At 34.1% G+C, this 27,982-nt stretch overlaps 2 long non-coding RNA genes across 2 annotated transcripts; both read right to left on the reverse strand.

Moving 5' to 3' along the window:
* Nucleotides 1-27,982, reverse strand: LOC109153904. The gene is made up of 5 exons (XR_002049634.1): nucleotides 27,738-27,982; nucleotides 26,913-26,997; nucleotides 25,225-25,334; nucleotides 443-444; nucleotides 1-10 (listed from the first exon to the last, which is right to left on the reverse strand). It is a non-coding gene; the product is annotated as an uncharacterized LOC109153904 (long non-coding RNA).
* Nucleotides 11,403-15,491, reverse strand: LOC109153905. Its single transcript, XR_002049635.1, has 4 exons — nucleotides 15,422-15,491; nucleotides 15,049-15,052; nucleotides 12,018-12,113; nucleotides 11,403-11,479 (listed from the first exon to the last, which is right to left on the reverse strand). It is a non-coding gene; the product is annotated as an uncharacterized LOC109153905 (long non-coding RNA).

Here is a 27,982-nt window from a genome sequence, read left to right on the forward strand (position 1 = left end):
ACTTACCTTTCTAGAGAGAAGGTAGAGCTAAAGTTTTAGAAAATGTAAGGGGTAGAATGAAGATGTCTTCTAGGTTAGGTTACAATACTAACACTAGGTGAAAGGTCAAGAATACCCTTACTAACTTTAGAAAGTGTAAGGAACAAGGGAACTCCCCTCAAAGCTCAAGGTACAACATGACTTTGAAGTTGACTAGTCAAATACTAGTTCTCAAATATTAAAAATCAGGATTTTAGGAATTAATTCCTCAATTGAAATAGGATTAATTACTCAATTAATCCATGGATTGAACTTGGATTTTTGGGGTGTCACACCCTTCTTCACTTGACTGAATCATAAATTTAGAACAACAACAACATATCACAAAAATCAGGAAAAAAATAACATCACCTTGACTGCCAGAAGTTAGACGCCCAGACCAGAGCCACCGGTGACTGCCAACGCCTCCACCTGCTCCCTATTTCTAGCATATCAGCTCGTCTCTGTTTTCTTTCTCTCCATTCTCTCCCCGGCTCGTCTCTGTTTTCTTTCTCTCCTTTCTCTCCCCGGCTCGTCTCTGTTTTCTTTCTCTCCGCTTCGTTCTTCTTGCGGTAGCTGCCATGAGTTCGGCGACCGCATCCTTCATTCATATGCTATGCAAAATCTGAAGACCCAAATGCCGGTATATATATTATTTAATGAAAGAAGGTAAAAAAATAATATTAATATAATATTAATATTTTTAAAAATTAAAACCACACCTTGAAAACTGAAAAGACTCTTTGAAAGTTGAAAAATAACATCTGGTCATTAATTTTTCTTTGGAGATATAAAAACTTATAAATAAATAGATTCCTTTCTAGAATATTCTTTCCTTAGGCGGGAAACTGAAAATTATTTTTATTTACCAAAAGTTGTGGCTTTATTTGATATATAGATATAGATTATTTTTTGTTTCTCTCAATTATTGTATATTAGGTAAATTTCTAATCCATATAGAATATATACATATTTTTAAATGATTTTAAATTTTATTAAAACAAATAACTGGGTCAGAGAAAGAGTAATTTAAAAAAAAAAATAAAAAATAGAAGAACGAATTGGAACCCATCACATAGGATCACTATCATCTTCTTTGTCAAGTATGTCATCACGCTTTCTTCAGTATCTGAATTTTCTTCTTCTCGTGGTGTTTGTCAATTAGATGATAACTAATTGTGTTCGTTGGTTTGAACATACAGCATCTTTTGCTGTCTCCTCTTGAAGTTTGATTCGTTAAATTTCTCCGACTTTTCAATCGAACCACTTGCTACCAAAGGTACCCATATCGTGGGGATATACCCCTCAGTGCTTCCACCGTCTTGTGAACCAACATTCACCGATGCCTGGGAATGCGCAACATTGTTGGCGCTCCCACCATTGTTGTTCTCAACGAACTCGTCCCCATTGTTGTCGACTAGAACTGCGGGGTTCTCCATTTCTTCAAGGAAATTAGAGACAAAACAAATGGAAATAAGGTTTTAAGCTTGTTATAGAAAAATCGAAATATTACTACGAAAAAGTATATTTCTGGGGAAAATAACAAGCACAAGGATTTTTGGCTAGGTAGTTAGTACGAGTCAAGCGAAACACTATCTCCTTAAAACCTTATTTGCTACCTCCCAAAGGTGTTAGCTTTGGAGCGTTGTAACCAAGGTTTTCCAAGATAAAACATACTACGATTCTAAGTTTGAGCACTCAAACTATAGAACCCGGCGAACAAGAGCAAGGGATGAACACAAGAGGATGAAAAGGAAGGTTGGGGAGAGTTTCGTGGGGAGAAGAGTATAGAATTCAGTGTGTAAAATGTTCTGCTCAACCACACTTATATAGGAGCATCGTTGCAATAGGCGCAATGCTCTAGTCGGGCGCCCGGGCAGTGCCTAGCGCCTAGGCGGCACTAGACAGGCGCAAAAAAATAGTGGTAGACTTCCAGTTTGACAATTTTAATGAGGCTATTTTCAACAATCAATCAAATAACACATCCAAATAAATGAAGTAATGCTAATGAGTTAATTTTAGCAATGGTCCTCTGACTATTACGATTTTCCAAAATTTGTCATCGACTTTTAATTTGGACAAAAACAAAGACACTTGACTTTTAGATTCGTTCCAGGAATGGTTATTCTGTCAAACATCAGTTAAGGTGGCGTTAAGTGGAGGGGTATTGTAGTCATTTTCTTAATTGCTTTCTTCTTCCTCTTGCAAATACGTATCCAGACCTATAATATATGCCTACCACACCATCAGTACACCCATTCTTCTTCCTCTTGCCTTCCCATTTTTATTTCACTGTGATAACGAATTTTTCTTCTCTCTTAGCCCAAAGCAAAACAAGAAAGACTCGTTGCAGAAATATCAACACAATTTCATCTGACAAAAAAAGAAACCATGTCTCTTTTCAACCAAAAAAAAAAATTGGCAGTGAATACAATCAAAGCATCATGAAGACTAACCTGCACATGAAGATGTCTCTGCTATCAATGGGCTTTTTGTAGAGGAAGCAGGAGTCCATAAAATGGGATTGTTGGGGGCAGTGAGACTCTTCAAATCTAGCATCACTCCAGTAACAACACTTCCCATTTCCACCAAATCGTGGAGAACTCATCATCACAACAGCAGAGGAGAGATTCCTCAAGCTACTCCTTCTCTGTGAATAAACAACCGGCCCAGAAACCAAACTGTTACTCTAATGATTCCCAGAAACCCCAACTTCCATATCTGGCACTATAGATGCAAGCCCCCACCATCATCCTCAAAAAAGCAAGACCTCCTTCTTGCTGTTCTAATTGCAGAGGAATCCATATTAACAACTTTTAATTGTATCTCTCTTATAGAGAGAGAGAGAAATAAGAATGGGGTTGTGGAGGTGTGGAGTTAGAAATGGGGGAGGTTATAGAAAAAAAAGGGTTGGTAGAGATGTGATGAAGGAAGATTTAGAGAGAGAGAAAGAAACCGATTTCAGGGATCCTGTGCAAGTGAATCTATTGGCCAAGACTACCTTGTATCTTTCTTTTGTGGCATAATTCATCAATTTGATCTGCCCCATTCTTCTTCACAGTGAAAGAAGAATGGGAAGGCAAGAGGAAGAAGAATGGGTGTACTGATGGTGTGTAACTGAGGTTTAACGGAAGGTTCAATGTTGAAACAAATCTACAAGTCAAAGTCGAGGACCAATTTTCCATTTAAACGAATGCTTCAAATCATCCAAACCAATTTTGCGTACATGAGTCAAGCCTCCCTGGACACAGGAGAAAACTTCTATGCTATACAATTCAATATACTTTAAAAAGGCTCTTGTATATATAGTGGTGCAAACCCACTTCCCAACCAATGTGGGACAAAAGCTTCTTTAAAGCCTTCCACCTTCATTTTCCAACTCAAATGGGTTTACGTTGAGAATCAGTTTTCTCATTCACTCATTATCCATTTTAAACGTACAATATATCAATCTCTTCGTCTCACTACGAAGAACCTGAATCTACTTTGACCCGACCCAAATCAAAAGTGAACCACACTAATATTTGCACCACAAAATAGCCATTTTCCATGTCATTTTATGCTCTTTTTCCAACATATATTTCACAACCTCAAAAGGGTAGAAATATATTTATACTAATCGGAACTCACATACTTTTTCAAAATAAGACAAAAGCTCCTACAAAGTCTTTACAACTCACATTTTCCCAACTTTGTGGGTGTACTTTGAATCAATTTCTCATTCATCTATTATTTATTTTCAATGTATAAACATATGAAATTTTTTTCCTAACATAGGAGAACCTAAATCCACTTTGGCATGACATAAATTAATATGGACATTACCTCAAATAATACCTTAAAATGGCTAGCAAAATAACTTGATCAAAAAGATATGTAACGCAATGAAAAATTGATTTTCAAAAATTATTAATAAGCAATGCAATATACTATAAGCTATGTAATATAAAGTAAAGTGCATAAAGTAAATAGACACACAAATTTATAGTTGTTTAACGATGGTGTAATTCCTCTACCCTACTGGTCCTAATCTCTAGGAAGTAATTCAATAGTAATCTTGTTCAACCAACAAATTAGAAGTGAAAGACAAACAAGTGCTTTGATAACCAAGCCAACACTGTTTGCTCAAGTTTTCACAAAGCTCTAAAAACTTGCTACTCAACCTCTATCTACAATTAATGTAGTGATCTACAAAACTTTAGCTCAAGATTGAATATTCTCCAACTAATTGAGACTTAGTGAAGATAATCTTGGTCTTAATGAAGTTCTTAAAGTCTCTTGGATGACTAGATGTTAGCGAGTGAAGAACTTCGAGTGCTTTGAAATATACTTGATAAATTATCTCTTAATTTGTATCATGTTGTTTACTTTTGAGCATTCTTCAATTTATAGCTTAGCTTGATTTTGAATTGTTGGAGGGAAACATATTTGAATTGCTAACTTGTCAATAAAATAATTTGTCATGATTTGACAAGTGTAGCCCATTACTCGAGTTAATTTCCAAAATTGTCCTCCGACTATGACCTTTTCTCAAATTGGTTCCTTGACTTTTAATTGCACCCAAAGTGGTCCTTCAACTATTGAATTTTAAGCCAAAATGGTGATCTGTTTGTTTTAGTGTTAAGTAGGTGTTAAAATGAAGGGTAAAACTGATAATTCATATTTTGCACTCCAATTTAAATCAATTTGTGACTCCTTTCAGCAGCCTGCACGCATATTTCTTTAAATTAGATTTGTGATCTCCTAAATCTACAATCAAAATGTGGGATTTTTTTTTTATTATTAATTTTACGATTTAATGTTTAGAAGTTATGTTTTATTTGATGGTATCTAAACATTAAATCGTAAAATTAATTATAAAAATAAAAATTAAAACCCACATTTTGATTGTAGATTTAGGAAAGTAAAAAATCTAATTTGAAGAAATATGCGCGCAGACTACTGAAAGGAGTCATAAATTGCTTTAAATTGGAGTGCAAAACCTAAATTACCAATTTTACCCTTCATTCTAACACCCACTTAATACCAAAACTAACGGATGGCCATTTTGGCTTAAAATTCAATAGTCGGAGAACCACTTTGAGTGCAATTAAAAGTCAAGGAACCAATTTGAGAAAATGTCATAGTCGAAAGACCATTTTACTCAATTGTTGTGTGTAACTTGTCATTGAAATCCGTCTTTTACTCATCCCAAAGTAGCTTTACTTGTTTTGATAAGTATCCTTCTTGATACTGGTGCCAACTACTTTTACCAATATATAAGGATACTTAAGAGCAACTCCAATGGCACACCCATTCCGCCAAATATCAACGCCATTGCACCATCCCCTCATTTTTTAGAACTCCAACCCGCAGCATAACGCCAAATATTTTGGCGTTGATGAACAGTGCTGCGCCATATTTGGCGCAACACTGTTCATCCACGACATTTCTTGGATAAAAATTTAATTCTTGTTTTACCCCTGTTTTTATTTTTTAATTCCTTTTGTATGCTTTATTGTTTTTATGTATTTATATATTTTGTTAAATACTTAAACATAAATATTATATTATTATAAATAAATTATATCATTTGAAATATATTCTTAAGACGATTAAAATAAGACTAATATTGAATATAGATTAATTTAAAAATTAAAATAAATCAAAAATAACAACATAAAAATAATGTTACTAATCTTTTTTTTTTTTTACATAACAAATTATATTTTGTATTAAATTAATTAAATTTTAAAATTAGAGAAACCATATTATTTTAGTGTAGAATAATATTGTTGGGAATAACACCCAAACAAGTGTGGAGTATTTCCATCCACAATTGAGGTTTAACTCCTACAAATGTGGTCCTCTCCACCACTCCCCTAGCATATTTTAGTGGAAATTGAATGGCTAAGAGAGGATGAGCAGGTAATTCTATAGCTATAAATACCCTGCTCCTCCTGAGCTCTAAATGCTCAATACATTCTTCTCTTCTTCTCTTCTGCAATCCTGAGCTTCGGTGTTAACTGGTCGAAAGCAACCGGTAAGACTGTTACCGTCTCCGGGCAATATTTGCTTTTAAGGTAGTGTCTTGCGCACGTCACCGATTGATTCAGGATTTCTTCTATACTCAGCCTATATAAACAGTAGCCTAGATCTACGACATATTCTGACCAATTCTCCAACAGTTAAAAGCAAATATATGTGCTTAAGTTATCATGTCGACCTTCGGATCTAAACCTCCTCTGACCTCGCCAAGCTCGAACCTCTCACCGGTCTGAACTACTGCCGGTAGGCGATTAAGATGATGATCCACTTCAAGTCTGTCAAACTCTGAGCTAAGTATTATTTCTTTAATACATGTGTATGTGTTAATTCTTTTAATGGGTGTTAGAAATTTTTTCATGCGTCATCACCACATTATATTTCATCTTTTGGCTCGTTCTCTTCAGTGTGCACAACATGAGGATTGACATAACTAATAGATAATTAGCTACATGCTTTTCAGCACACAAAATTATTAATATTCTGTATATATTATGACTTAGTCATTATTAAATCTTGTGCTCTTGAATTTAAAGTGTAAGCAGTTATAGTTACGATGATGATATATCACATAATTATCTTTTATAGCATATTGGTCTTGAAAAATTGAAATAGCAAGATCATTATATTACTTAAACATGCTCTCTCACTCTTAACATCCAAGATATAAATGGTTAATCTTGATGATCAATATCTCATGCATATTGTTATGTCTATGTGTAGACATGTGTTTCTTGGATTTAGAGTTGTTCGAAAATGTTATATATGATGTTCTTCACAAAATGAGATCAAAAAGTGATTATGCGTTAGATAACTGGGGAACATAAATTTAAGTGATGCATGATTAATTTATTAGTGGGGGCTATTTGTTCCTTCAAATTGAATATGAGATGCATATATAATTATATATCTTTGTCACATGGTTTTAAAGATTTGAATCATGTACTAAAATTATTTGTATAAAGATATAATAAGTATACATCAAAGTCTTTGGTTGCAATTTGTTTGTAGCATGGAGTTGAAGAGTCATTATTCATGTATACTCTTTGCATAGCTCAGTCTTGCCAATGAGATTTGTCTCCTCATATTTTAATATGGCACATGCATACTTATATGATAATAGACTATCATATGTAAATGATTGTCTTGAGCATTAGTAGTCATATATTATTGGCATTGATCATGTCTCTTAAAATTATCATAATGACATAATTTAGAAGATGGTTTGCCTATATCTTTGCATTCAATTGATTATTATCTTTTGAGAGCATGTTAAACGTGAAATATATATTGTGACAAGCATTTTAGAAATCACCATTCCATATTTTGTATGGCGAGTGCTTTGAATATTATATAGAAAATTAACAGCGGTGTACACAAAGATAAGTGAATTGTTATTATTCACATGTATGAGCTTTATGAATTTGTTGTGTTAGAAGTGATGATTTAACACTACTGCTAAGTGATTAAATTATCAATATGATATAAAGCCTATAAATTGTGTACTTATGCACATGTCAATTTACAACATTATGTGTTATTATTGTGGATATGTTACAAATATTGCACTATTTGATGAGATACATACTATATTACAGTCACATAATCTTAAATATTTAAATTGTGTACTGAGTTTAATTTCAAAGGCTTTACTCACATTTATGGTGGTACCATGGAAAAGTCATTGTTCTTGAATACTCTGTCTAGGAAGATGGTTTTTAAAAAAACTTCGGTTTCACCACTCGACCTGGGAGTTTTAAGAAGTAGGGTGTTGATCATGCAAGCTAGTTAGAGCGCCACTTGATCTTCACCTGAAATGAGGTTGACTCTCATATGTTGTTAATCAAAGCCTTGCAATAGAAATTGTTGAAGTACTGCAACAGTAATATTGATCTGCATCCTATGAATGCTTTATATGAGTTTTAATTTTCTCAAGGGAATGGAAAATTGTGCAAGTGGCAACTCTGAAGTCTCATTGTTGAGAGATATTTCTGAATAAATATGAGCTCGAACATATTCCTTGTGTATAACATTAATTTCTTATAAGAATATGATGTGAAATTTATGATTATGTTGTTCAACTTGATGTAGCATGTGGACAACATTATTTCTATGGCTTACTAACAATGAGCGTTTATATATATATATATATATATATATATATATATATATATATATATATATATATTATTTAAACTCTTGGTTGAGTCATATTGAAATACCTACAATTCCTAATTAAAGGGTAATTGTGATCAATTGAGATAACTAAGTTTGTTGAAATATATTCAACTGTTGAGCATGTATCAGACAGAGTGCGAAGCTTCTAAAATGCTCCACAAAGCAAATCGGCAAAACTCAGTCTACAAAGGAGCTAATGTTGGGCACCAAAGATCAGTCTGGGTAAGAGATCAAATACATTTGACAACAAATATTTGTAAGTGTTGCATTGTGGGGGTAATAAACTCTTTATATTCTCATCAAAAGTTTCTCTGTGGTATTGAGAATAATGATGAAAGAGAATGTTTCATGTTAAACATGAAAATATCAAGGGATTATTTACGAGTAAACAAAGTACTCGTCAAAGTGCATGTAAGTTTGTTCAAGAGAATTAACTTACTTGAGGGCTAATTATGAGGATTAGTCGCTGACTCATTGGAAGGACTTAAAGTCCAAGTGGTAATGAATTCGTGGTGGATCCCACTTCTGTGGTCAAACGAAGCCATGAAAAGAGTTACAAAATAGTACACTAGTTGTTTATTCCGACAGTGTATGTACTTGTGAGGTTGAGCTACAGCTCTTAATGAATTCATAACTCTTTGAGAAAGGGTGGTTTTGTTGAGACAAACCTAATGAATTCACTGCATAATGACATAAGTACAAAGTGCTCTTGGTGACTTATACTCAATTGGGATGGTCTACGTTGAGGTAGACCTAAAGAGATCCCTAACTTGAGTAGAAAAGGGCTAACCGCCTCTTATGAAAGATAATGGGGTTATTCCAAGAAGCTGAGTGGCTAAGAAATATGTTGATAAACGTGGAGTTTTGGGGGTGTCTAGCTAACACCTTCACTACATATACATTGTGATTCACAAACTGTCATTTGCATTGCAAAGAACAATGCCTATGATAGAAAGAAAAGACTTACAACTGATTTATATACTTAACTACTCTATAAGCCTTTAAAGGTGGTCTATACTGAGATAGACTTGATAGAGTTAAAAGTCTATATTGAGATGGACTTGACAAGACATAAAAAACTATAATGCGATTAGACTTGTCAAAGTTAAAAGTCTATGGTGAAATAGACTTAGACATGGTGGAAGTCTATATTAAGATAGACATAACAGACTTGTATAAGCTAGATCAACAATGGAGAATGAATTTATACCTCTTGATCTAGTTGGGCAAAAAGCCGAGTGGCTGAGAGACCTAGTGGCAGACGTGCCATGGTGGGGGTGTGCTACACCGTCTATGCCCATACACTGTAACTCACAAAGAAGGCACATAATGGTCATACATGAATCTGTAAGACAGTTGATTATGACTGGAGCACTCACATTAGAGTATATGGAGCCCGAGAAGAATAGCAGATCCTCTCGCTAAAGGACTAAATAGAAAGGTCGTCATCGATACATCGAAGGAAATGAGCTTAAAATCAACAAAGTAAGCCAAGCTTACGTACTCATAAAGCAACTGAACATGAGATGTTCTAAGTTAGGGTCTACACAGAGGTAGACCACAAGTTAAAGAGTTTGACTTCCGAAGAACCTGCATAATGGGTGCTGATGTGTGCACATGAGTTCAAAACTACCTCTCCTTTGCTAGTTCAAGATTCAATTCACTAGTAAGTAGAAAGTTACTCAAGTCACTACGTGTCAGTTCAAGGTTTAAACCACTGGCATTAAGGTCAGCGCTCACTTCCGCTCAGACATCGACTTCATTCACACTTGTTGAGTGTGTGGGGGATGTTGGGAATAACACCCAAACAAGTGTGGATTATTTCCATCCACAATTGAGGTTTAACTCCTACAAATGTGGTCCTCTCCACCACTCCCCTAGCATATTTTAGTGGAAATTGAATGGCTAAGAGAGGAGGAGCAGGTAATTCTATAGCTATAAATACCCTGCTCCTCCTGAGCTCTAAATGCTCAATACATTCTTCTCTTCTTCTCTTCTGCAATCCTGAGCTTCGGTGTTAACTGGTCGAAAGCAACCGGTAAGACTGTTACCGTCTCCGGGCAATATTTGCTTTTAAGGTAGTGTCTTGCGCACGTCACCGATTGATTCAGGATTTCTTCTATACTCAGCCTATATAAACAGTAGCCTAGATCTACGACATATTCTGACCAATTCTCCAACAAATATTTGATGTAAAAATTTGGTGTTTTGGTGTAATGGGTTGGAGATAAATAAAATTTGGTGTAGAGAATATTTCTTTCGATGTGACATTTGGTGGAGATTTTTTGTGTTTTGGTGTTAAATGGGTTGAAGATGCCCTTACTCTTACTACTTATGAAAAAGTCTACTTGCTTGCAAGTCATATTGTGTCTAACTATTACTGCTTAATGTATACTTGTAATACTTAAAGTGTTATTGCTTCCTTGAAAATCCTTCTGTCTAGAAGTGTTACTCTTGTTGACGTAAACGTTACATCTCAACTCTTAATATTGTTGATGTCAAAAATTGTGTCATCTTTAAAGTTTTGCTGTTGAGTGACCCTTATTGCAATACACCTTTATTGCTTTATGAGTTCAGCCTTTCCTTTTAAGAGTGTGATATTTGTTTGTGATGATGTGATTGAAAATTGTTAAATTATATATCATAGTTGACTGGGTAAGATTGCTTGCTATAAATATATATTAAATTATAACACAAACGATCTGTCGCATGCAACTCAAACCACGAATACTAACAAATCCAACATTCTGTTATTCCTTGTGTACTAGAAGGAATAGACATGAAACTGTACAATAGATATAGGAACACATAAAGCAGTTGTTGACCTTAGATATACCTTCAATTTGATCTAAGAGAGGTATAATATGTCGCAGAGTAACCTACCTATACATAACTGCTTATTACGGGTACCCAGGCGTTTCTTCGCATCAGCCAAATCACCCTTTAAGACAGCAATGCTCTGGGCAGATTCACTAAATATCCGCAAGATCTGCATGGTGATGAAAATAATACTAATAATACATTCTCCTATAACTTTCATGTAACATCTATTAAACATTCTTTACCTTACCAAAATGATAAAAAAGATGTATCAGCAATAAGCCAATGAAATATAAATTATAATTTAGCACAACGATATATTTGGTTGAGTCATTTGCTATTAGCAACTTTCAGGTTGTGCTTGAGCTTGAAGTTACTGACAGGTTGCATACATCCTGAGTGTTGTTGCCATCAGGAAAACGCCAAGCACCAACCACAGCTGCAAATAATATTTTTCCAAAGTAATTACAACTACAAAAGTGCAAATAGAATTTAGGTAGCAATATTTGCAGTAAAACATTTCTTGTAGTGCCTTTTTCTTTACCCAAAAAAAAAAAAAAAAAAAAAAAAAAAAAAAAAAAAAACAAGAATTTTTAACAAAGTAGAAATATGAGGATGAAAAGTCCTCTATGTGGAAAAAGGTTAACAAATTAGATTCAAGTTCCATATAAAAAATAGTACCAACCAGAAAGCTAGTTAGGTGACAATTGATGAGAGTTTAGAATCATGAACAGCAAGAGCAATGTGACAAGAAAAAGGCATAAATTATGTCAAGTAGATTGTAAGTAATCCCAAAAAAAAAAAAAAAAAAAAAAAAAAAAAAAAAAAAAAGAAGTCAACAAAATTGAAGCAAAGAACCTGTAAAAAGAAAACCAAGCGTTGCTATTAACGGGCCAAGCAGCATTAAGGTAACAAATAAGCAGAAGGATGTAGACTTATATACAGTTACAAAAACAAGGCCTACAATAGAAGAATACCCCAGTACGCCGCTCTGGGATCAAGCCTGGAAATCCAGTTGCTATATCTCCTCTTGTGCCTCAAAAAACAAAACTCATGGCTTACAGATCCACAAACTGTGCAAACCGAAATTCATATCATATATAGCAGAATAAGAACTAATAAAAATTTCAAAAAAAAAAAAAAACAGCAGAAGACCCCAGGAAGCTATCAATGATTTTTACACAAGAACACAACACTATCTCTAGAATAACTTCAGTCCACCATAAGGCCCTGAAAATCCCGTAAAGTTCTACTTCAGATCATGTTTCATAAAATTGTAGCAAGTGCTTAGCGCTACGTGTTGACTCAAAGTATTTTGTCAAAGTTATGTGCAAAAAGAATTCCAGTTCTATAAAGGAATATCAGTACTAAGAGGAATAGTTATTGAAGAATACTAGTTCTAAGGGGATTTGTTGTTGAAGATTTTCTAGTTCTATTTTGATTAGGAATAGTTTGTTATTCACGAATCTGTTAGGAATAGCTACTATAAATAGGGGATGTCCTTTATTGTAGACCTCAAGCATTCAACATCTAATTGTGAGGTACGAGAGTCTTTGAGAATAGGATACTAAATTTCCCTAGAAAGTAGTACATGTGTTTAGGTTTCAATAGTTTGGTAGGAAAGATCATTCTATTGTGTAATCTCAGGTTCCAAATAGTGTACTTTAAATATTGAGCTTTTAGTGGATTTAGGCAAGTTCTCAAATTGAGAAGTGCCTCGCAGATTAGGGTTGTTTGCCCGAACTGCGTTACAGATCGTTTGTGTTACAACGTCAGTTTCAACATCACTGTGTGCTGCGCTTTACAAATTTTCAATTGGTATCAGAGCCAAACTGCTTAAATTATTAGCAGGATCCTAATGGAGTTTCCCAGAGAAGGACTGTCAAGCACCAGGCCCCCTGCTCTCTTTGGTACAAATTTCTCCTACTGGAAAGCTAGAATGAAAATCTATATTTTGGCACAAGGAGAAGGAGTTTGGGAAGCCGTTGAGAAAGAATGGAAGAATCCAGTTGATGATAGAGGTAATCAAAAACCTAAAGCAGAATGGAATGAAGAAGAGCGAAGAGAATATAATTACAATTCAAAAGCAATGAATGCCATATATGGAGCGGTAAGTGAAGATACTTTCAAACTAATCGCTACCACTGGCATAGCTAAAATTGCATGGGATATACTATGTGATCATCACGAAGGAATCACTTCTGTTAAGCAATCCAAGCTGCAAATGATACAAACACAGTTTGAGAATTTAAAAATGGAAGAAGATGAGGATATCTCACAGTTTAGTGCAAGAGTTTTAGGGATTGCTGGAGATGCGTTTAACCTAGGCGAACCTATTCCTGAACCTAGGCTCGTCAAAAAGGTCCTACGTTCCTTACCTGAGAGATTTATGATAAAGGTTACAGCCATCCAAGAAAACAAAGATCTAAACACCTACAAACTCAGTGATCTAATGGGAAATCTTCAAACATATGAGCTTGAGATATTGCAAAAAGGGAAAAATAATGACAAAGGAATTGCGCTCCAATCAAAGCAGAAAGAGAGTCCAGAAATTGATACTGAAACCATGGAACAATCAATTGCTCTCCTAACAAAGAATTTCAACAGAGTTCTCAAAAAATTCAACAAATTTAGAAGCAAAAGTGCTTCAATCAATCAAGGGAACTTCCCAACTGGACAAAATCAATCTATTTCAAAAGGAATGGAGAGTCTAAAACCTGAAGGAATTCAGTGCTACGAGTGCAAAGGGTTTGGACACATCCAGTCAGAATGTCCAACATATTTTAAAAGGAAGAACAAAACATATGTGGCAACACTAAGCGATGACTCAGATAGTGAAGAAGACACCAACACTAATTTCGTAGCATTCACTGCAAATCATGAGAATGACAACGAAAACGAAAATGATATGCAAGAACTGCTAGAGTCATATACCCAATTGTATGCTAAATGGGAACAAATCATCAAAGTGAATCTAGAACTCATGCAAGAAAATCAGTTTCTAAAAGGTGAAAAAGATAGAGAAGAAAAGCGCCTCAAAGAAACTCAAAATGAATTATTAGAATCTAAAAACAGAGAGGCCAAACTGTTACAAGAAATCAAGGCACTAGATGGAAGGCCTAGATCTCCAAATCCAGCGTCCAGTGAAAGCCACTCTTCTGAAAATCCTGAGGTGTCACAACATCACTTTCAACACCGAAGGAGAATCAGATGTTATTACTGCCACAAATTGGGACACATAAAGGCATATTGCTTCAAAAGACAAAATGATCTCTATTACAGACAAAACAACAGAGATTGGACAGTACAAAGCAAAAATAACAGCAAGAAAGTATGGGTAAGAAAGGATCAAACACAAGTTGTTGCGTATACCTCAGAAACAAGCCAAGAACAAAGTGTTTGGTATTTTGACAGCGGATGTTCAAGACATATGACAGGAAATCCACATTATCTTGAGAATATCCAGTACAAAAATGAAAGGCATGTCACTTTTGGAGATGGAGGGAAAGGACAGATTATCGCAAGTGGTACCTTGAATGTCCATGGACTGCCCAGATTACCAAGAGTCTTTTTGGTACAAGGACTCAAAGCAAACCTTATCAGTATAAGTCAACTATGTGATGATGAACTCAAAGTAGAATTTTCCAAAGAGAATTGTAAAGTCTACAACCAAAAACATGAATGTGTTATGATGGGGAAAAGATCATCTGATAAAAGCTACACATGGGATAGTGATCTAACCTGTCATTAATCTACCATCAATCAAACACCACTGTGGCATCAACTAAGGGGGAGAAAGACAGAGACCAAGGTGTTTGCCAAAAATTTGACAAAGGGGGAGAATGTTGACTCAAAGTATTTTGTCAAAGTTATGTGCAAAAAGAATTCCAGTTCTATAAAGGAATATCAGTACTAAGAGGAATAGTTATTGAAGAATACTAGTTCTAAGGGGATTTGTTGTTGAAGATTTTCTAGTTCTATTTTGATTAGGAATAGTTTGTTATTCACGAATCTGTTAGGAATAGCTACTATAAATAGGGGATGTCCTTTATTGTAGACCTCAAGCATTCAACATCTAATTGTGAGGTACGAGAGTCTTTGAGAATAGGATACTAAATTTCCCTAGAAAGTAGTACATGTGTTTAGGTTTCAATAGTTTGGTAGGAAAGATCATTCTATTGTGTAATCTCAGGTTCCAAATAGTGTACTTTAAATATTGAGCTTTTAGTGGATTTAGGCAAGTTCTCAAATTGAGAAGTGCCTCGCAGATTAGGGTTGTTTGCCCGAACTGCGTTACAGATCGTTTGTGTTACAACGTCAGTTTCAACATCACTGTGTGCTGCGCTTTACAAATTTTCACTACATAAATATATAAATGTACGAATTCACCAGAACGGAGAAGCAAAGCTGGAGATCGAAGACTTACAGAGTTGTAGTGAGGCAAATTGATGAGAGAAAAAAAAGAAATGCGATGGGGAAATCTTACGGAACGGTGTCTTCCGGACTCTCACTTCCGAAACGGAAGTGTACTATACTACTATCTTCGGACTTTCGATAATGTAAGCAGTAAGGCAAGCAATCACACCAAGACTAAGATATATCATATATCTATGCCAAAATTTAAAAATAAATAAATTTAAAATTTAAAGAAAAAGTTGCACGGAAAGAAGTTGTTTCAATATTTTGCTCCTAATCTTTATCTTTATACTTTGTATAAAACAAAAGCTAATAAAGAGGAGATTGCTAAAACGAAGAAAGAATATGGTAATTTCTACTTTCTTATTTACTCAAAAAGTTATTATATCTCTAATCTTTATACTTTGTATAAAACAGAAATTAATAAAGAGAAGGTTGCAGTGGTGTTTGCTAAAGTGAAGAAGAATGATGGTAATTTTTACTTTCTTATTTACTCAAAAAAGTTACTCCGTATTATATCTCATCTAATATTTACTTTGTATAAAACACAGAGGAGGAGAGTGCAGTATTGAAGAGAATTGGTAACTTTTACTTTCTTATTTACTCAAAAAGTTATTATATATTCTCTAATTTTTACTTTGTATAAAACAGAAGCTAATGAATAGGGGATTGCTAAAACGAAGAAGGAATATGGTAATTTCTACTTTCTTATTTACTCAAAAAGTTATTATATCTCTAATCTTTATACTTTGTATAAAACAGAAGCTAATAAAGAGAAGGTCGCAGAGGTTTTTGCTAAAGTGAAGAAGAATGATGGTAATTTCTACTTTCTTATTTACTCAAAAAAGTTACTCCGTGTTATATCTCCTCTAATATTTATTTTGTATAAAACACAGAGGAGGAGAGTGTTGTATTGAAGAGAATTGGTAACTTTTACTTTCTTATTTACTCAAAAAGTTATTATATATTCTCTAATTTTTACTTTGTATAAAACAGAAACTAATGAAGAGGGGAGGGCTAAAACGAAAAAGGAATATGGTAATTTCTGTGACACCCCGTAATCCAAATTTAATTAAGGGATTAATTAGGTAATTAATCCTAAACCAATTGGTAATTTAATTCCTTATAATCCTGAAAATTCAATAGTCGGGGACTAGTAATTGACTAGTCAACCCCAAAGTCAAAGTTGTACCTTAAGCTTTGTAAGGAGTTCCCTTGTTCCCTTACACCTCTTCATGTTAGTAAGGGTATTCTTGACTTTTCACATTGTGTTAGTATTGTAAGCTAACCTAGTAGAACACCCTCATTTCTCTCTTTACACTTTCCAAATTCTAGCTCTACCTTCTCTCTAAAAAGGTAGATAGTTTTTCTTCCAAGCCAAGTTGAAGCTTTGTCAAAACTTCATGAGTTGTCTCCAAGATTCTACCTTTCATACATTTGGGCATCTAGGAGGGTAAGATCTATGTTCATCTTGTGTTTTTAGTGTTTTCTAAAGTGTCTTTTCTTAAAGATAGAATCTTTATGATCTTTTGGTGTGTTCTTGAAGTGGGTTTGGAAGGTGAGCTTTGTTAGGAGCTTGGTGAGGTGTTAAGTGAAGGTTTTTGTCTACAAGAGGTAACACATGCTCTACAAAATCTATTTTTCTTACCTATTTGATGATTCTTGGATTCTACATGTGATTTTGCTATAAAATGTGAGTGCATTGTCTTGTGAAAATGCATATCTTGAGCTTGTGTTTAGGGTTCTTTTATGCCATTGCTTGGCTATTCCTTTGATTCAAGTCATTTTGTTGTATTTGGTGAGTTTTGGCATGTTTTGGACTTGAATTTGAGCTTGGAGTTGAAAATCCCCGAAGGGATTAATTTTGGTACAGGTGTGTACCCGCGGGCAGAACGGCGGGTAGGGGGTCCACCCGTCGACCACCTGCGGGGTACAAGAGCCTCGTGGGTATGTACCCGCGGGCAAAACCGCGGGTAGGGGCCTACCCGTGGGTCCACCCGCGGGGTACAATGTATGGTTGTGTGGGGATTTGTTCCCCGTGATCCTTTTGACTCGGTATTTGGTCTTTTGACTTCCCGATGTTCTTTTGTGGAACTATTTGAGTGTCTTCTTGATGTTTCGTATGTCTAGAACTATATGGTAGGGATCCATGTAGGTTTTGGTGTCTTGAATCGTGCTAAGTGTTCAACATTGTGTTTCGTTGAACCGTGATGAGTCCTGTGTGTTCTTCGGAACTATCTTTTGGTTTACCCATTTGATAAGCATGCTAGTTTGGTGTTCAAATGCTAGCGTGTGTGTTGTTTGTACCCTCCTATTGTTGATGATAACTTGCGTTATTCATCGTTGTTGTTGGACTGTGATCCATTCCTTTATTGAGTATGGTTTCATATCTTCGTTGTGATCCATTGATTGATTCCTGTTGAGGTGTGATGTGTGTGTGGCTTTACCTGGATTGCACGATTAGTGGTATGGGACGCTAGTCACCAAGGTATTGCAGTGGTCCTCATGGTGGCCATGACGTGATTATGGAGTTGTGACCTTTGTGTAAGAGTCACGTATTTCTTGGGTGGCATGTGTTACCGTGTGTGAAATCGGTGGTTCTGTTGGAGATCAGTTGGAGAGGGGACGACGGTCCTCAGCGGGAAAAGGTTGGACTTGGAGTACAGGGGTCCTGGAGGTAAAGGTTGGAACTAGATATAAGGTTGGGGGTAGCCATAAGGTTGGAACCGGGCATAAGGAAAGCATATCAACTCGTGATGGGTGATTTCACGAGGGCTTGTGTAGCCGTTGTTGTGAGTTCTCTTCTTGTGACGTGTGTAGTCACAAAGGCATGTGTTGCCTTGGCATGTGTTGCCATTGTGTGTGTCCTTAATCTCTTGTATCATGCATGTCGGGTGTTAATCTATTGTGTGATGATAGATTATACCTTGAGACTTCTCGTGAGTCGTTGTTGTTCCTTGTAGTCTTGGGATGCGTTCCCGTGTTCTTGTTGAGAGTGTTTGAGTCTTGTGTTGACTATTACTCTTGGTTTTGGACTTATATATATGTATTCCGTTTCGAAAATGGCTTTACAAACCTATATCTTATCTATGTATGATATTTCACATGTATTGGTGGGTTACCAGCATTATTCGCTGACCGGGTGTCGTCCCATGTTTAAATGTTTCTTTCAGGTGATTCTTAGACGAGTGCGCGGTTTAGTGCCAGCTAGTGTAGCTCCTCCCTTGTGTTTTGTGGCATGTGAGCCAATTTAGACTTAGTACTTTGTGATGATTGGTTTTAGATTTTGAACAATGCATATGTTAGCCTGTGCGTTCACCCCTGGGTGAGCGTGGCATAGCACCCCTTCACTTCCAGTTTATATATTTCCTATTTCAGTCTTCCGCTGTGTTTGATGTTTTGGTTTAGATATCTTCATGTTTAAGGCTTTAAATAGCATGGAATTTAGGGGGTGTTACAATTTCTACTTTCATATTTACTCAAAAAATTATTATATCTCTAATCTTTATACTTTGCATAAAACAGAAGCTAATAAAGAGAAGGTTGCAGAGTTGTTTGCTAAAGTGAAAAAGAATAATGGTAAATACTTTCTTATTTACTCAAAAAAGTTACTCCGTATTATATCTCCTCTAATATTTATTTTGTATAAAACACAGAGGAGGAGAGTGTTGTATTGAAGAGAATTGGTAACTTTTACTTTCTTATTTACTCAAAAAGTTATTATATATCCTCTAATTTTTATTTTCGATAAAACAGAAGCTAATGAAGAAGAGATTGCTAAAACGAAGAAGAAATATGTTAATTTTTACTTTCGTATTTACTCAAAAAGTTATTATATCTCGTCAAATATTTACTTTGTATAAAACAGAAACTAATGAAGAAAAGATTGCTAAAACGAAGAAGAAATATGGTAATTTCTACTTTCTTATTTACTCTAAAAGTTATTATATCACGTCTAATATTTACTTTGTATAAAACACAGAAGTTAATCAAGAGAAGAGTGCTAAAGCGTAACATCTACCTTCTACTTTTATATTTACTCAAATGTGGTATATCTCTTCTAATCTTTACCTTTTATAAAACAGACTCTAAGGTAGAGGAGATTGCTAAAACAATGAAGAAATATGGTAATTTCTACTTTTAATATTTACTAAAAAAGTTTTTATATTACTACTAATCTTTACTTTGTATAAAACAGAAGTTGAAAGCAAAGAAGGGAACCAAGATTTAAGTGTATTGGTAGAACGATTAGCGCTACTGATTAATGAAGTGTCCACAGAGATTTCATAACTAAAGTCACCGTTTGGGGAACTGCCTACTGAGAAGGGGGTTTCTCCAGTGTCTGGTAATTATATTGTTTAAATTCTTTGAAATTAGTGATTCTATTATATTACTGAATCTCATAATCTTTACTTTTTATTTCCAAACGGAAGTTAAAAGCAACCAAGCTTTGAAAGGATTAAGGGCAAGTGTAGAACAACCAAAGCCAACGGTTGGAGAACTGCCCACTAAGAAGTTAGGAGTACTAGTGCCGGTTTCTGGAATGTCTGGTTCTTTAAAATTAGTAATTCTATTATATTACTAAATCTCCCCTAATCTTTTTATTTCCAAACAGAAGATAAATGCAAGATATCAACTCTAGTTCCCAAAAAAATGGGAGGGGAAGGGTGACCCAACAAGATGATGATAAAGGTGAAGGAGGGGCAGTAAAAAACCCGATTTTGAATGTGTTAAAATTTCTTGTAGACTTCTTCAACCGCTGTCGCAAAGAAAAATGACGACCAACAAGATGATGAAGAAGGTGAAGGAGGGGCAACTCAAAACAGTTCTGCGTCATTTTACAGACCCCCTCATTGAAACCAATGATCGATAAAAATATATACGAGTTCAAAATTATGGTATATTGCAACTCTAACATTAGGCTAAAATTGAAAATGGCAGAAGTTACCACCATTGTGGATTTCAATTTTCAGCATATCTACGTCTTTGGAACCTGACGTCTCTCCGTGTTCTCATGTAGTCGCTACCAGAGCAGGTTTCTCCGGTACCAGAGCATGTTTCTCCGGTACCAGAGCAGGTGTCTCCGGTACCAGAGCAGGTGCCTCCGGTACCAGAGCAGGTTTCTCCGGTACCACGATCGCTAAAAAATATATACGAGAATAAAATTAGGGTATATTGCTAATCTAACTTTAGGCTAAAATTAAAAATGGCAAAAGTTACCACCATTGTTGATTTCAATTTTCAGCTTATCTACGTCCTTGGAACCTGACGTCTCTCCATGTTCCTATGTGGCCGCTACCAAAGCAAGTTTCTCTGGTACCAGAGCAGAGCAGGTGTCTCCGGTAACTTCTACCTTCTACTTTTATATTTACTCAAAAGTTATATATCTCTTCTAATCTTTACTTTTTATAAAACAGACTAAGGTAGAGGAGATTGCTAAAACGATGAAGAAATATGGTAATTTCTACTTTTAATATTTACTAAAAAAGTTATTATATTAGTACTAATCTTTACTTTGTATAAAACAGCAGCTGAAAGCAAAAAAGGTAACCAAGATTTAAATTTATTGGTAGAACGATTAACGCTACTGATTAATGAAGTGTCCACATTGATTTCATAACTAAAGTCACCGTTTGGAGAACTGTCCACTGAGAAGGGGGTTTCTCTAGTGTCTGGTAATTATGTTGTTTAAATTTTTTGAAATTAGTGATTCTATTATATTACTGAATATCCTACTCTTTACTTTTTATTTCCAAACGGAAGTTAAAAGAAACCAAGCTTTGAAAGGATTAAGGGCAAGTGTAGAACAACCAAAGCCACCGGTTGGAGAACTACCCACTAAGAAGTTAGGAGTACTACTGCCGGTCATCAATCGAAAAGGGAATAGCCAAAAGCTTATGTCATCAATCACAAACCTACCCTTGCCACATAGTCATGCTCTTTTGAAAAAGTAATATTGCCAACCATTGTTGCTCCAATTGCAACAAAGGCTACCTACATTTAGAAATTCAAAGCTACACTTATAAACTAAAATAACAACAAAGTTGATATAAAGACACAAAGATTGACATCTGAGCCACCAATCATCAGAAGAAGCAATGGCAAGCAACAAGGAGGCTACCAGGATAACTAGCAAAACAAGACACAAATCTTCTAAATAACAGGAAGCCTTCCGAGATAAAAGGAACATAAATGTAAATTTATGTCATACTTTCAAAATGTCAAACCTTTCCAAAGTCTCTGTTGATATTATTGACACAGCCCTCTTATTCTCTGTGAAAACATTACAATACTTGCTATTCACAGCAATAGGATTTACCTAGAAGGTAACACAAAATCAGCAATTAGGATGGCTGAAAATAGTTAAAGACAGAAGCAGCCAATAAGCTACCAATATGATTCAGAGCCAAAGAATAGTTTACGTATATAAACATCCAGGTATGTCTATAAATTTCTCAATAGTTCTAGAGATAGGAAGATAGAAATAATGGTAATCCTGGAATGATTTAAATATAAATGTACTGTTAAGCAAACTTCCATCAATGAAAGCACTGGAGCATGCTTCATCCCCCAAAAGGCCTTGGATGGAAAAATTTTAGCCCTGAGGTAGTGTCATATTCTTAAGGTTAATAATGCAGATATTGCTACTTTCAAAAAAAAAAATGCAGATATTGCTAACAACCTACTCTAGCATTGTAATGTTATTTTGTGCTATATTGGTTTTTTTTTTTTTAAATGTATTTGATCTGAAGATCATAGCATTTTGTTCATCCTTTTAAATACCATTCAAATAGCACATGATGCTTCTTCAATTGATGGCAGCAAGCATGCATAACTTTTGGAATATATAGAAGCCATATTTGTTATTAGTAATTACTAAAAATATTTTTTTTAAAAATAAAAAGTAGTATATACCTTAATCCAAAATCTTGCAGCATCAGTAACATTGTTGAATGCCATAGTGCGGCTAAAGTCTGGTGCAAGACCAATTGCCTGCCCAGAACGCAACGACATCGCTGTCTGTGCCAGACTTTAGCTCTCTTATAAAAAAAATCATTGAATGTCTGCCAAGAAACGTGCAAGTAAAAAAAAAATGCATTGAGAATAAAAGACCTATATAAGGACAGATTGGCCAAACCTTTATAAGTGAAATTTTAAATGAATAGTAGTAGGATGCCTCATTGGGGAAGATGCTAATGGGGCAGAGTTGTTAATAAGTTAACTAGTGTGTTTTATTTTTCTGATGTACCAAAAAAATAGAGGATTTAAACTCTTAATCTTAGATCTACAAGAGCTCAAATATGCTTTAGGAAAATGAATCTTATAACATTAAAACTATGTTAACATATCATTTCTTTTATATAATACGTGCAAAGATACATACAATATAAATATATGTCATTATTTGTTCATAAATATTGCACTGTGCCCAAATTGTGGCCAGTTAACCTCAAAGGCGATTAGGTTCCCAACTAGTTTTTCATTCAATCTGTTATTAAGGCTTAAACACAAACTAGCATGTGGAAATTAAAAATCAAGAACTGACCAACTAAGTGCTGTAAAATGAAATTCCAGGTAGTCCAAAAGTTACCCCCCCCCCCCCCCCCTTAAAATGATCCAGTGGGTAACTGGCTTCATCCACGTTGAGTTGATCTTACAACATGCAGTTAGAGATAATCAGAACAGAAGAAGGAATTCTGCCAAACTGTCAGAGTGAAAAGACTGAAAATCAATCATTTAATTATCGAAATACAGAAACAAATTATTAGAACAGATATTCTTGAGCAATACTAGAATATTAGGGCAAGGAGTGCTTTTCAGTTTTTCAATAGATTAGAGTTGAGGCTAGTTAGAAAACTAATGGAAGAACGACCATTTTTGCACCCATCACCAATTCTAGAGGGAATGAGGCACTAAAGATATTTTCTACTATATCCAATTTTTTGATAGTATCTTTCTGTGAATCTCAGGAATTCTACACACTAGTATGATACCCGTGCGATGCACGGATCAAACTTTTAGCATTAATAAACTTATGTTTGTTGTATTGTAAGATAATCATTTTTTTAAATGAATATTAAAATTTCTATAAAATTTTAAATTTGAGATTTAAACATACTTAAAAGTATATAAAATATTAGAGTATAATTACAAATTATTAAAGGCTCAAAACAAAGTAAATACAAGTAGAAATATTTGCTTATATTAAACAGAAATAAAATTACAAATTATTAAAAATTTAGTTGTAAACAACATTTTGAGTAGTATTTAAAAATTATATATATACAGGAGCGCTATGCCATGGAACCTTGTTCACCATTCATGGTGAACACGGTTCCAACGTTGTTAGTACACCGTTATCTTTTTTTTTTTTTTTCTTAATTAATTGCGTGACTTTTCTTCTTCATTTTCACATTTTGCGGTTTCACTTTAATTTGAGATGAACAATGATTTCGGACATTCATAAATTATGAATTTCATGTTGCACATTCACTTTGGAACCATGCCTACACATTCCCGTCCGAAATCACGGACATTCATAAATTATGAATCCATGCCTACACATTCACTTTGGAACCATGAGATTATGAATTTTCTGTTATAAGATTATGAATTTTCAGTTATGAGATTATGAATTTACTGTTATGAGATTATGAATTTACTGTTATGAGATTATGAATTTTCTGTTATGAGATTATGAATTTTCTGTTATGCGATTATGAATTTTCTGTTATGAGATTATGAATTTTATGAAAATTCATAATCTCATAACAGAAAATTCATAATTTGATCAACGCGCGCCGTTAACTCCACATCCGCGATTTTTTTTTTTTTGGCCTAAAAACGACGTCGTTTAGCCTTGTGTTCACCATTCTCGATGAACACGTTTCCAGGGCATAATTTGCCATATATACACACATGGGCTGCAAGAAGTTAGTAGAACATGAAGCCCAAGAAACTATACAGCCTAACAAAAATAGATGGAGAGCCCAAATCCTTAAAGCCCATGTATAAATATCCACAAATCCATCTCTGCGTATTGATCTCTCCCATTTGTTCTGACCCATGTTCTTCGTTCAACAGCCTCCTTCTCTCTTCGTTTCTAAAACTTTCAAGCATCGCATGCTCAAATCAATCCAACTATCTCTGCTCGTTTAGCAGTAGGAGGTTTATAATCTTCGACCTTCTTCTATTCCATTACTATATAAAATTAAAATAGCTCAGTATCCCAATTTCATATAAACTCTAGACTATACGGTTTGGTCGTCTGAGCATCTTCTGTGGTTGAATCAATTACGATTCTGTATATAGATGCAAACAGCCAAGTGTTTTTCTAGCTTTGATGGGAGAGATCAATTTTTTTTTTCGAATTTGTTTGGTGAATATAAAATTCCAGCTGCATGTTCATAGATCGTATATCTAACTGCCTATAGACAGTAATCGTGTCAAAATGATTTTCAATCTAAAAAGTCAATTGCATGATTTTCGAATGGAGAAAATTTCATATCTGAGTTTGGATGAATCTCAAAGAGAAGTACCAAGATTTCAATTTGTTATTTATTACTCCGTATATAATTTTTTTACTTGCATGAATCTGATATATTATATTTGTAATTTAGTGTACTAAAAACTGGTTGATAGAATTATCTAAGTGATATATTATACTTCGAATTTAATAAATATAAATATATGATCTAAGGTTTACTGGCTACAATGACCATGTTGAAAAGGTTGTGCAGAAGATAGATTTGAGTTTGTTTCAGGAACATCATGATAGATTCCATGCTTTTGATTGTTTTTTTGTTCTTCATTCAGACAGCTCATATGTGTGCTCTAAAAGTACTCTCATGGCTTTTCCGGTGTGATCAGGGCCAGTCCTATCATTTTATAGGTCCGGGGCAAGACAAAAAAATGGGCCCCAGTTAATATATATTTCATGCCTAAAATTTAAATTAAATAAGGAAAAAATTATTAATATCAATAACTTTAAATAAGATTAACAAGTTTTTAACAATTTTATAGCGACAATAATAATAATGAAAAAAATTCTAGGTGTTTTCCTTAATACAAAGTAATAAATAATCATATAAGTGCCTTCATAAATAAATAATTATTATAGTTTATAAAAATGAATAAATAATTTAAAATCGAGTCAACTTATAAACAATAGCATTGTTATTATAATAAATAATAAATTAATTATTATTAAAAATTTATAAAACAATAATTACAAACATATGTGAAGCTACAATTTTTTTTAAACTAGGAGCAAGAAATTAAAATATTTCAAAACGCAATAAAAAAATTCAAAAAGATATGAAACATAATTATCTAAATAAAATAGTTTGAATATAAAGTATATTTTAAATCACACATCTTCTATATTTATATGATTCTTATAAATACTTTTTCTTTTAACTAGATAATTTTCAAACTTTTTTAGAATAATTTGAATACAATGAGACATGATAGAAACTTCTATATTACATTGATTAGATATTCATAAAAAGGTGCGGAGTAAATTATCTTTTAATTTTTTTCATAATTTAATCTCAAAATATATCATATAACCCCCTCCGTCCTATTTTTATGCGTCTTGTTTGGTTAACATGAGTTGATTTCATAATATGTTTAGCATAAGTATATACAAATTTAAAAATTTAGAAAATGCATTAAAAATTTAATATAAGAATTTATATATTTAATATAAAATTTTTTCATAATATGTTTAGTATAAATTTATGAAAATTTATATATTTAAAAACTACATTAAAAATACAACTCCGTATTAAACACATAAAATCAATAAAAATAATTTTTTAAAAGATACATTAAAATATAAGCAAAGAAGTAAAGTTGAGGAATTCTAAAATGTGAAGGGAAGGATTGGATCACCGGCCTTTGATTACCAGCCAAACTAATTCTCCTTACTATAAAATATATGTACATAAATTACTTAATACTCAATACATATATACTATGTATAAGAGATAGGATGGGGCCCACCCCAAGCATGGGCCCTGGGCAAGGGCCCAGCCTCCCCTTGCTCCAGGGCCGACCCTGGGTGTGATAAAGATGGATTTGAGACCAAAGAACAAAGTGGCTAGACATCAAAGATAATCCTAGATCCGGAGCATGCAGGACATCTCCTCTTTAATTATTTTAGAGATCTGGTAATTTTTTAAAGTATTATTTTTTTTTATCAGAGTTGTATACCTAAACCTGGCACTAATAACACTTATCTATTTTCCATTTTGTCTTTGTTCTATGTATTATTGGTCCAAAAAATGGCTTTATAACTCGGAATGATAATAGTAGACCTGGCTGCAAAGTTCATTTACTTTTTTTAATAAGAGGTCCAGAAAAGTTCATTTTATACAATGTTCTTCGAGTTACTCATAAAGACATACTAACGAATTAAAAAATTACAGAAAATAATAGCAAGATGAGCAAACCTATGCTGTCAAAATGTTGTTTCCTTTTTCTTCCAATAACGGTTGAAGTAGTGATCTTCTTCATATTACTTTAGGTTTGTTGAAGCTGTAAAATGTATGTAGATAGTGTGATTCAAACACATATATATAAAGAGAAAGGGGTTCTAACATTTTTTCCCAATATGAGAATCATTGGTATTTTGCTGTTATAATTTTCTTAAAAAAAGGGTTCTAACATTTTTTTTCTTTGCAAGATATGCCTCTCCCAAATCTCCTTTCCTCAAAACAAATGAGAACCACTGTATAATCAGTGCAATAAATATTTAAAAGGATGAAGTTTTGTGAGATAGAGTTCCAAGTAATAGAAAATAAAATATTATCTCTTATTTCTTGATCTTTCTCTTGTGCTTCAGAGTGTGCTGCTGTGTAAATGTGAGGTGGGTTTCTCTATGAAACATGTAGTATTTATAGATGATAAATTGTACAACAAACAAATAATTCAAAAATCTTAGGCGGTAGAATGGATGACCATGCATTGGAAAATGGTATACACAAACCAATGTTGGCAGTATTAAAAGTCAAACTATTGAGTGGCTCTAGGTGGTATCATGAAAAGACAATATTAAATGCTTTGACCAGAATAATGTAATCCATTCTTCCCAAAAACAGTGTAATTCATTTGGCCGGGATTTCTTCCCAAAAAAGATTTAGCTTTATTATAGTTAGGATTAGCTGGGAGGTGTGGACAGGCAGCATAAGCTAGCACTTATAATTTCTATGTAAAATGATTGATAATAGAAAAGAAAGAGCAAGAAAGAGAAACATGAACCTGAATGAGAAGGATACCTTAAAAAATTCAACAAATTTTGGTATATCTTTAGCAGAATCAAGGGTATCCATTTTTTTGCCCTGCTTTCCAGAGATGCTCTGCAGGATTTCTTTTGCCCCTGCATCAAGATTTGAACAATATAAGTTAAATACATTTATCATGCAAAAGATCTATTAGTTGATAATTGATATTGTCAGTAAAAACTCCTCCAGTGATAGATAGAAGCCGATAGTAATATCAAACAAGATCACTGTAGTAAACA

This window comes from Ipomoea nil, unplaced genomic scaffold, assembly GCF_001879475.1.
Source record: "Ipomoea nil cultivar Tokyo-kokei standard unplaced genomic scaffold, Asagao_1.1 scaffold2565, whole genome shotgun sequence".
NCBI lineage: Eukaryota > Viridiplantae > Streptophyta > Magnoliopsida > Solanales > Convolvulaceae > Ipomoea > Ipomoea nil.